The sequence below is a fragment of the Megascapheus bottae genome, chromosome 1 (assembly GCF_031878675.1).
Source record: "Megascapheus bottae isolate mThoBot1 chromosome 1, mThoBot2.hap1, whole genome shotgun sequence".
Lineage (NCBI taxonomy): Eukaryota > Metazoa > Chordata > Mammalia > Rodentia > Geomyidae > Megascapheus > Megascapheus bottae.
In genome coordinates this window covers 91,952,195-91,964,590 of record NC_143509.1, presented here as the reverse complement: position 1 = coordinate 91,964,590, position 12,396 = coordinate 91,952,195, and the positions used below count along the sequence as shown (strand labels likewise).

At 35.6% G+C, this 12,396-nt stretch overlaps 1 pseudogene; it reads right to left on the bottom strand.

The window, feature by feature from the left end:
* Positions 1–1,380: 1,380 nt before the first annotated feature.
* Positions 1,381–2,327, bottom strand: LOC150069585 (large ribosomal subunit protein eL29-like; annotated as a pseudogene).
* Positions 2,328–12,396: the final 10,069 nt, after the last annotated feature.

The window sequence follows — 12,396 nt, the reverse complement described above, 5'->3', positions numbered from 1 at the left end:
AAAAAAAAGTTGAAATTGTAAACAATAAAATATAAGGATATCTATAATGTATATTAGCTTTATGGATTAGTAGATAAATCATAAATATAAGATTAATTAGAAAATTAATTGTTATCAAATGAAATATAGGATATTCAGGAATTACAATTGCTAGCAACTAGGGAACTACTACTATATTGTAAACACAACAAAACATATAATAAAAAGAAGAATGGTAAAATATGATGACAATTTCTACAAGCTTGTGTCGTTAGGGAGTTACACTTGATGACATATCAAAATAAATACTGTGCTTTGTCACCTTAACTGATTATGAAAGGATGCAAATGGCTCATAAAGAGCAGAGGGAACAGTAAGTGCTTTCTACCTTGTCATAGACATTGCCTAACTTGAAGGTCTTACAAAGGGGCTAAGATCTATAACTTACCCACAAAATTAATGGGATTATACAAAATGTAACTATAAGAATCATCTCTAAGTTACATTATTGAGCTTTTTATTATTACAGAATATGAGTGTATTGGTTTAACCAATGCTTATGGAATCCTTTGAATTCTATGACAAATGCTAAACTATATTAAGTTACAAAAGTAAGAAGCACTAGCTATTCCTCGATAGAAAAATAGTAAGCCCTAAACCAGCAAACATTAAACATGTTCCTTTGAATCTTTAAAGCATCTTAGAAGGGAAATGCTTTATGAAAATTTTAATAGGTAATTCTTAGGAGAATAAAGATGAACAGATGAAAAACCAAGACTCTTATAAAGTCTTAGAGCAAGAGACAGCATCATTAAGATGGGAAAAAATGAAAATCAGAGAAAATCAGGATAAGGACACAGAGTAAATCATTGCCTGGTTTACAATAATCAGGCACAGATTATGTGATTAGTCATTATTCTTTCACTAATCAAATAAAAATTGTCATTAAATGTACTTACAGGCAGAACTGTGTTCTGTAATAATATAGAGGAGAATGAACATCATTTCAAACACTGGCAGTGGGATGAAGGTAAAAGATGTGTAAGAGACACTAGATCAAGAGGTTTGTTGTTGCTGTTTTTATTTATTTATTTTTTTAGAATCTGGGAGATAGGGACAAGATGTGGGAATCATAACAAAACAGAGTACCTCCTAGACACAGAATACTTTTCTATTGGCCACACTGTTCAATCAACTTCATTTCTGTTTAAATTGATATTTGACAGTACCATAACTGATATTTAGCTTAGTGTTTTCCTGTTGGTTTGTTTGTTTGTTTTTTCCCAGATCCTGCCTCAGGTGTATTGGTAGAAATGACAGTGGCCACTGGGCCCCCGGAAGACGGTGGTCAGAGAGCCACAGCAGTCCTCCCGTCCTCACCCTGGCAGAATGAGGTCTTCACTATGGGACCTTCACAGGGCCCTGGGAAACCTTAAAAGCTGGAGCCTGAGCACCCTTAGAAGGTGTGGCCTGGAGGGCCGGGAGTTTGGCCTAGTGGTTAAAGTGCTTCCCTAGCATGCATAAAGACCCGGGTTCGATTCCTCGGTACCACATACATAGAAAAAACCCGGAAGTGGTGCTGAGGCTCAAGTGGTAGAGCTCTAGCCTTGAGAAAGTCCAAGGACAGTGCTCAGGCCCTGAGCTCAGGCCCAGGACTGGCAAAAGAAGTTAGGGCCTGGGCAATCTTAGGGCTGCAACCTGGGCCTGAGCTGGAGTAGCAGCCTTAAGTTGTGCCTTAGCCTTGGCCTTAGCCAGAGCCTGGACCCTGGCCTTGGGCCAGGTGAGACTGCGGGCCTTGGTAATGTAGGCACACATGCCTTTCCCCAGTTTGGGGTGGATGATGTAGGCAAGTTGCTGGAGCTTGTGGGTAGCCTTGTTTGGGGAGCTTGTGTTTATTGCTCACCATTTTGGGCTTCACCAGGGTCTTCACAGCTTCAGCCTGTGTGCTCATGGCCTTGGTGTTGTTGGCCTGCATTTTCTTAAAGCCCTTCTTGTTGTGCATCTTAGCAAAATGCATGTTCCTCAGGAACTTGGGGTCCACCCCCTTCAGAGATCTATGTGATCTGGTTTCTTTTTTTTTTTTTTGCCAGTCTTGGGCTTGGGCTCATGGCCTGAGCACTGTCCTTGGACTTTCTTAAGGCTAGAGCTCTACCACTTGAGCCTCAGCACCACTTCCAGCTTTTTTCTATGTATGTGGTGCTGAGGAATCGAACCCGGGTATTCGTGCATGCTAGGCAAGCACTCTACCACTAGGCCAAACTCCCGGCCCCGTGATCTGGTTTCTTGATGTCATTTCTGTGCCATTTCCGGGGCTGGTTGTGTGTTGTGTGGTTCTTGGACTTGGCCATGTCTTGATCTGCCTCCTGGGGTTCCTAATAATTAAATCTTCAGTAATTTTCCACAATGGGCTTGAGGACTTCCCCATACCACTAATGATCTTGTAAATTTCCTCATTTGGCCTAAATCTAGAGCAAAGGTACAGATTCATTTTACCAATAATAATTACAGAGAGCTTCTGTGAATGAAATCTGGACTTGAGGAACAAACATTTTAGTGAAAAACAATGAAAGGAGATACAGCTATTTCTCTGGCAGAACTTCAAGATGAATCACAGACATATGCTAATCGACTAGTCAAGAAATATGAAATCATGACTGCAGATATTCTAGGTATTGATATTCATAGTACAATGACGTCAATACTTAGGATTTATTAATCCATCTTACAATGGGTGTCATAACTATTTGCTGAGAATGTGACATTTGAAGCTGATTTCAGATTGGTGATTATGAATGAAAGTTGAGAGAAAAAATGTTCCAGAAAAAAGAGAATTGTTATCTATCCAATAAAATGACAGAGATGACCCAGCTAATTGACTAGGTGTTAATGTAAAAATAGTTAACTGCATTAGGAACTAGAGTCTCTAGTCACAAAGGAGTGTCTCCAAAAGTACAGCATGGTGTAGGCAAGGTATATAGTAGGTGCTTAGTGGAGGGTGTCTAATTTACCCGCGAAATAGATGGAATTATACAGTGTAACTGTGGTGTTTTCCCTCATAGAACAGAGGGTGAACCCTTGTCAAAAATAACAAAGCCTTAGCTAGAGGTCTAAAATGCCATCCTCCAAATGTGTCAAGCAAAGATGTTCACTAGAAAAGATTTTATTAAAAGAACTCATCTTTTTTTTTCCTCTTAATTTTATTGTTATTATAAAGCGGGTCTATGGGGTTCGTTGCCTTTACACAAGTCATAAGTACATTTCTTTCTGAATAGTGTTGTTTCTTCCCTCATTTTCTCCCAGCTTCTTCCCCTCTTGATCCCTTTCCCCCTCATGTTCTATGGTTCAGTTTCTATATAGTGGCCAGTGAGTAGCACTGGCTGTTGATCCTGGACTGCTGATGTACGGGCTTGTCCTGAAGGAGATATATGGTAGAGAAGAAGTGTGAATTGAAGTGTGTGGCTCTGGACAAGCAGGCGATGTTGTAGAGATATGGCTCCATAGACACCAAGGGTATAGCAGTGTCCTATAACACATGAAGACAATAATTTTCTTTCTGTGAAGTCCTTTTAGTCTCTTCTACTGATAAAACTTAAGAGTGTGCCAGATGGCAACAAAACAAAACAAAAGAAAGTGATTCACAGCCAATTTTAATATGGTCAATAGAGTATAGATTTGGTTTTCACAGACAATAAATTTGACAACTGGCCAAAGAACTGATTCATACAAGGAAGCCTAGGGCTAGCAAAATAAAACATACTTGAGGACATAACTCAAGGGTTAGTAGTTGTTACTTTCCTCATTGATTCAAATCTGAATAGAATTCAATCTTCCTTTCCTTTCAGAAGAGGTTCAAACATTAAAGCAAATGTACACAGGAAATATGCATGAGATGACATTACTACATAACAACTCTCTCTAGGTTTTCAGGGTTTTTGTTATGTGAAATGGGAAATCTGAATCTAATGATCTAAATTTCTCCTGCAGTTATTATCTCTGATACTTTTCTTATTTGTTTGTGCTTAATGAAGAGCTTGATGTTAGAGCCTGAAATACACATTTGGCTTTGTTGTTGTTGTTGTTCAAGGATGAAATTATATACTGTGAGCCATGACTCTACTTAAAATCTCTGATCTTTCATTTAGGAAAACAAGAACTTGAATGAGCATGACAAGTATGGACATTGTTTCACAAAAGATATGTCCCATATTAATATACTTCCAATTAATATTACTCTATTAAGAAATGATTTATTTAAAAATCAATGCAATTACTAGTATCTAAGGTATATTGATGTATTTTAGATAAGGACAATAGCCATAAGTTTGCTGTGTTTCTCTACTGTCTATGAATAAAGGCCTGCACTGTTGAAAACTTGCAAATTTTTCTCATTATATTTCAGAAGCAAGAAATTACATTGCAGATCAGGCTTGTAGAGATTCTTACAGCAAGGGACTTGTACCTTGAGAAAAAATTTAGACAAATATTTTAAGTGACTGCCATGAGCAAGGCAATTGATTATGATCCAAAGGATCTGAATTTCCAGAAATTATATTAGAATACTCACTCAGTTCAACATAAAAGAGATAATTAATCTCAAATATTAGCTTCAAATAGCCCTAGTTAAATAGGAGATGTGTTCATTGTAGTGTCAAGTGACATTCAAGCTAAAATTCACTTCATACTTCTGGTTTCAGATTTTCAGACAATGGCACCTTCCGATACTAAGCAACATGAATAAGACTTAGTATTTGAAAAGATTCTCAGATAGTAAGCTTAGCTACAGGTCTAAAATGCCATCCTCCAAATGTGTCAAGGAAAAGTGTTCACTGGAAAAGATTTTATTGAAAGAACTCATCTTTCAATAAGAGAATGGTTAATCCTCAGTATTTTCATAAGTTTTCCTAAAATATCACAGCAAACACAAAGACTTACAGGGATAGGGAAATTTAGATAAATTCAAAGGTGAGCCATTATGCAATGCATCAAATTTTAAAAAGCTGTATTCAATACAGTTCTTCCCTATTAGGGATTTTTTTCCCTCAATTCTCATTATTTCCTGTTTTCCAAATAACCTAAGAGAATGGTGCCAACTATCAAAATAAGCACTATGTTCCATGAATTTCTGGCTCATAAAGTAGAGTTTTGGACAGCCTACAAAAAATTGTTGTCAATAGATTTTATGTGTAGATTGGCCTCATGCAAAGATGTGAGTCCTTATTCTTTTAGAAATACAAAAATAAAGGGAAGAATTTTTGCATACTAGTCACTGTTTTTTTTTAACACTAACTGAAATCCCCAGGAAAGCTATTTATGTTGTAATTTTAATTGATTTAATGTTGTCTTTTGTTCTTGTTGGCTTTATATAAAAGGTAACCTTATCATCCTAGAAATCTAGAACAGTGTTAGATGATTCAAATAAACCTCTTGAATAACAACTATATAAATTAGATATGAACATTTGTATATTCTTGTTATTGTTCTACTCAAATGTAGATGTTTGAATTATCTAAGTTTTTAGAAACATAAGGCATCAATTTATCAAGTCACTCATTTCTTCTTAAATGAAATAATTCCACTGACATATCATCAAGGGACATCCGTACTTTTCCACTTCATTTTCTATATCTATTCAGCAAAGTAGGCAAGTAACATCATTAATTCAATTAATCGATGTATGTATAGTATTACACCCACTTTGCCAGATTCTAAATAAAGATACAATAGAAACTTCAGCCCATAACATGACACTTCTAGTCTATAGAACATTTTTCCTTTACTTGTTTCCAATGTAAATGAGACTATGCATGTAGGATAACTGAGAAACCCAGTGATTAAGATGATATGAAAAATGGAATCTCTAGATAGATTAAAATTGTTGATTTAATTTAGGCTCAGGGAAGAGATTGAAACCTGGGATTGAGATAATAAGCTACAAAATATAATACTTCAGGATAATAAATGCCTATGAAATACGAGACAAGGGTTAGGGCACCAAAGTACCATGATAACCCAGAGAAAGCTACCAAGGTTTCATAATGAAAACTAAGTGGATTTAGGTGAGGAAAAAAAATAAGCAAGCATTTAACTGCAAAAATCCAGAGGATGGCAAACAGAATAGGTATATAAGGTATCTTGACAGTTTTGTTTTTGACAGTAAACTCAATATCATACAACTGTGAATCAGAATGATAACATGAATCACAGTATGTCTTGCTGCTAAGAAAGTTACTTTCATCTCGGTTACATTGATGGACATATAGAATGATAAAAGTGATGAGTACAAAACAAGGAAACAGATAGCATTCTTCCTGTCCTGGTTCAGTGGGAAGCTGCACACTTAAGAGAGATATTGACAAAGTGGAAGATATTCAGAGCCAGGGACACTGGAACCAAGAAAGGAATTGGCAGTGTGACAGATGAAGCCTCCTTAAAGAAATCGTGGTTATTGAGTCTGTACAGTTTTAGACTCCAGGGGAATATGAGAGCTCCTCTAGATTGACTGCAAACATTTATTTGTTCCTTATGGCCTTGCTGCTTAAAACTGGAATGAAAAAGTTAGAAACTCCAGGGAGCATAATTGTAGCTAAATGTAAAGAAGACTTCTCTACTCCTACTACTCACAGCTGTCTAAACATACCTCAGATTGACTCAAGAGAGGCAGAACCTCAGGCCATAATATTTTCTGCATAGCTGAAAGTGCTCAGATTCAACCTGGATGAGAGCATATGCAGCAGGGTATTAAACCAGTGGTTCTACTTCAGATTGAAAACTGGGCAAGATGCCTCTAAAGATAGCTCATCCCTTACCACTTTGTGGTAAGGGCTATTCTGTGGAGTTAACTGGGATACTCAGCCTTTTAACTACAATTCATCAACATCAAAGCCTCATCTCCTTTTGTCTGTGCTTAGAAAATTTATTACAATAAAATCATTTTGTTTAACCTCTTCCCAGAGGAAAATTTTCAACTTTGTATATGCAAATAGTACTAAGTACATTCATAGATAATGCAACCATAATACATTTTATCAAAATCTAATGAACTTCAATATGTATCTAGATTGCTATTAATAATTTGTATTTTGCAACTTAGTGAAAAGGAAATGTTGAAATAATTTTAATGATAGTATGAAAAAATATTGTATCCATAAATATTGAATGAAATAAGCCGGCCACAAAAGCAACTCGTTTTAGACTTCAAAATAGGAGGATCTACAGAGGTAAAAAGACCCACAAGGAGGCCTGGGGGATGTCAGTATTGCCAGGGCTCTTTGCAGGTGCATGTGGGGACACACACCTTCAAGAAGGCCCTGTGACTCACAGCAACCAGCTTTCTACCCTCCTGTATCTTGATCTCCCTAATTAAAGAGTTATTGTAATGTCTTCAGCATTCCTAAGAAACAGATTTTTTGAAGAGCCCTAGGTCAGAAGCTAAAATAGAAAACAAGACAAAAATAACCACAACAAAAGTCAAACCTCTAACCCTTGAAATATCATACAGGAGACTCATCCATGAAGCCACAATCTTTCCACCTTTAGAAGCTACCATATTAATATATGTCTTTGTTCCTAACTTCATTGATCCTTACCAATCCTTTGAAGGTAGAGATGAAGTAGGTGTTAAGGTTTTGGTTTCAAAAAAATAATACTGAAGCTAGGTGTTCGTGGCTCATGCCTGTTATCCTAGCTGCTCAGGAGGTTGAGATCTGAGGGCTAAAGTTAGCAACCAGCCAGGGCAGAAAAATCTCCATGAGACGCTTATCTTCAAATCCAAAGTGGCTGTGTGGCTCAAAATGGTAGAATACTAATCTTGGCAAAAGAGCTCAGAGACAGCATCAGAGTTCAAGCTTCATGACAATAAACAAATGAACAAACAAACAAAAAACCTTAATGCAGTCCTCCATTTTTGGAAGCATTTTTGGGGCATTGCAAGTAAATGATGATTGCCACTCTACTTTTATTACTGAATATCACTACCATTTCTGGACTTTGTAACCTGATTGACTAAGGTTGTTCTATTCCTCTGCATTTCCTGTTGGAATGGAGGGCCTAGATCATTACCTTGCCTTGTGTCTGAAGTTAAATGTAAAATATGTTTCTTCTTCTATGCCTGTTTCATGTCCCCTCAACACTGTTCGCTCACATAAAGAAAAAAGCTTTTACTTTAGAAGGAAATTGATAAACATGATAATAATTTGGAGGTGAAATATTGTTGGAAAGGCTGTGTTATTGTAGGTTTTTTGTTTTGTTTTGTTTTTGTCGGTCATGGGGCTTTAACTCTGAGCCTGAGTGCTGTCCCTGAGCTCTTCTGTGCAAAGCTACTGATCTATCAATTGAGCCACAGTGCCACTTCCTATGGCTTCTTTGAAATATACATCTCATTTAAAGTAACTCATTTTGTACCTGGGAAAAAGTTAAATACAGAAATTAGACTTGAAAAATACTAGTGCATTCAACATTGAAAGCGATCACCTTGATTTACAAACACAATTGAAATTTACTTTGAACTATTTCTTTTAAATGCCTGAAAAAGGTAACAAAATCCCTAAACTTTGATTATGTAAGACGTATCCTTTATATAATCTATGGATTTTCCAATAGGGTGGAAATTAACAGCTCATAGCAGTCCATCATATAAACTTTTCCTCACATCAATATTTACCTTCAAAAATCATTCCCACACACCTTCAGTTTTAGCGTTGTTGTTACAGAATGTATGACTATTTTCTCAAATTAAAAAAAACTTATTAAAAACTATGCTAGTTTAGTTTATATTTCCACAATACACATTTTTTCATTATATTAACTACCAGCTTTGAAGGGAAGCATTCTTCATGATGCATGCCAAGCTCATCTTCATCTGTCTTCCTTTTTTAATCAATATGTTGGTAAATATATAATTTGTAACATTTTATGTGAAGTTTCTTGCCCAATTTTCCTTTCCTCTATTCTCGTTGAAAATTTTAGACTAATACTTTTGGAAAATTATATTTTATAGGTTCTTTCATTAAAGATACCTCATGAGTGGATATCAATTTGGACCACAGATGATTTGTGACTTTCTTTGACCTCACTGACATTTATCACTTGTAATCCATATATTTGTTTGCTTTTGTGAATTCAAAACTCTTTCAACTAAATTAAGTTTGACCTAATGTTGTCTCACTGCATGTCATAAGCATAACCTAAAACTTTGTCTATATGGAGTGAATTACATCCTGGCCTTTTACTTAAACAGATTGTTATCTAATTCGGGAATATCTCCTGAAGTAAGAATCTGAATTTCAGTCAACCAAGCAGCCCAGCCTCCAACTTAAAAAAACGTAACCAAAAGGTTAGCATGCACAACAACTAGAGAAATGCAGTCAATCAAGTTGATTCCAGCAAAGGAGTGTTTTCTGATTCTATTGTTCTTTTCATTTATTTGGTTAATTTTAACAAATTTCATTTTTTTGTCATGTGCTGTGACCATGGTGATTTATTTTTCTTTTCTACCACAACCAGCCTACTGTCAGGACTTTATTACTGTAGACCTTGTTCAGACTTTCCCATTAAGAAAGAGGCAGGAACATAAGTCAATGAACAAGTTTCTAGCCTGAAGGCTCTAATCTATAAAATCATCCTGTGATTTGGCCATACTGGCAAGATTAGGTGAAAGAATCATTGTTTTCAGTAATGCCCTTCCCTTCATTTATATTTTTCTCAGTTATAAATAAAAGATAATTATAAAGATGTAATGAAACTGTTTTTTATTATAAGTAAAAGGTATGTGTACAAACTATCAATTAGGTGTGAAAGTTTTGTTAAAGTAATTGCAGGGCAAACATGAATATATATATATATATATATAAAATTGTATTTTATTTTCAGGATGATGTATAGAAGGGTTACAGTTACATTTGTCAGGTAGAGAGTACATTATTTCTTGTTTTTGTTTAAAAACTAAATATAGTGTTTAGAATTCTAGACAAGTGTCTTGAATGTAAATAGGGAAGTATTATTATACTGCTACTTAAGACAATATAAAGTCACTTTTAGGAAATTCTCATCCACCAATGTTTATTTTTGTATTCTTGTTGTAAATTTTCATAATTAGTTGCAAGGGATTCTTATTATCATTTGGCCATGTTAAATGTTCACTGTGGTGTTATAAAACATGAAATGCCTAAAACAGTGTGGTGATTTTGAAAGGAAATCAATACATACAGAACTGCATTTTCCTTTGTAGAAGAAAGTTTTGATACTTCATTGTGCTCAAGGCATAAATCTAGCAAAGAACAACAACAACAAAAAGAACTAGAATTACTTAAATTAATTTTTCCAAAAGAACAAAAAAAGGGACACACACACACAAACACATACACACAAACCTATGAAAATAACTCCACTGGTAGGACCTCCATCTGTCAGAACAGTATGCATTCACCACCTGGCTTGTGTGTAAGATCATTGCTCCCACAGTAAATGTCACAATTTCCATTTCAAAACCATTTTCATCTGTCTCTTTCTATAGCCTCACAATAATAAATCACCTGCTATTATGGGCAAAAAATATCCCCTAGGCTTTGTGATGATTAGCGAAATACACCCCCAAAAATATTTGTGGATGAGTTGCTGTCACTTACATTGTGCCTCTGGGGCACAAAAGGGATGGAAGGATTTTCTGAAGTAGAAAATTTGTAACATTCACTTTATATGCACAGAACATAGATACTAAGTCTGCTGTAGATAACTTCTCAATGTATCAGTGCACTGTGCTTTTTCCACAATTGCCAGATTTCCAAATTTAATCTTAGATTCCTTTGGAAACAATGTTTTATTTTCTTAAATATAATATGGATTCAAAAATATTTCTTGGGCTGGGAGAATGACTAGTGGTAGACTGAATGCCTAGCATGCATGAAACCCTACTAGGTTTGATTCCTCAGTACCACATAAACAGAAAAAGGCAAAAGTGGTGCTGTGCATCAAGTGGTACATTGTGACCCTTGAGCAGAGGACTCTCAGGGACAGTGCCTAAGCACTACAAAACCCCAACACTTCTCATTTAGTGTCTCATAAATTAGTTTTGGAGGCTCAATACAGTTATATATGGTAAGATTTAGAAATAGTTTAAGCATATACCTTAAAGGTTTCCAGTTGTGTGTGTGTGTGTGTGTGTGTGTGTGTGTTGTGTGTTGGCCTATAAAATTATTTAAAATACCAGACACCCTATTTGCCTAGGCCTAAACAGACCAGAAAATTGTTCCTTCATTTAGCAACTTCTTTATGGTGGTATACCCTGTGTTCATCTTGTCCATCATCACGGAATGATAAGTATTCAATGATAGGTTGAAGCTCCAATACATTTTGTTTTGTTTTGTTTTGTTCCTACTTTTTGGTTGATCTTGGGGCTTGAGCCCTGGCCTGGGCATTGTCTCTGAGCTCATCAGCTCAAGGCTACCACCCTAAATCTTGAGCCACATTGCCACTTCCAGTTTTCTAGCTTTTAATTGGAGATGAGTCTCACAGACTTTAGTGCCCAGGCTGGCTTTGAACCGTGATCTTCAGATCTCAGCCTCTTGACTAGCTAGGATGACAGGTGGGAGCCAGAGTGCCTGGCTCTAATATGTATTTTTTAATGCTACCAATTTTTTCCTCACCTAAGGCAATTAATCATATAGATGTAGAAAACTTAAATTACTCTAAATTATGAATTGTACATTTTTACACTTTTACCAACCTATCCCTGTGTTTTATCCTCAAGATCATGTTAAGCATATTATTCCCAAATTCCATTCTGTCAGTGGCTCATGCTTAGCATAAAATCATTACAGAATTACAGAAAAAATGGGATTAGTCTACCTAACCTTGTTGAAATTTTTCTCTATCATTTTATGTGGAATTTGCATTTAGGTAATTGTTAAGATAAGTTATGATCTTTTTAGTAATACCTATAGTACATTCCAAGACATTGTATAGGACCTTGTTTTTTAAATAAAGTCATTTTTCTATTCCAGATTTTCAATGGAAAGGATAGAATGTCAAATTATTTTCCTTTTTTAGTCATGTCTTAGCTATGACTGTTTCTCAGTCTTTGAACAAAGATAAATATACAGTTTTATTTTTACATATTCAAAAATTTTCTGAAGCTATTAAATGTCATTTTTCTAAAAGTTACTTAGGTAAGGATCATTTTTCCCTACCTGTTAAATAGTTATGACACAATTATGTGAAAACTTGCCTTAGTCTATGTTCCTTCTGGAAGCTCTTCCTGGATAAATAAGTTTGCTAAAAATTTATCTCATTAAAAAATATATTAAAATGGCTGTCATTCCATACCTGTTAACCACTTAGGAGGCTGAGATCTAAGGATTGCCATTCAAACCAGCCCAGCCAGGAAAGTCTATGAGTTTCTTATCTCTATTTAAACAGCAAAGA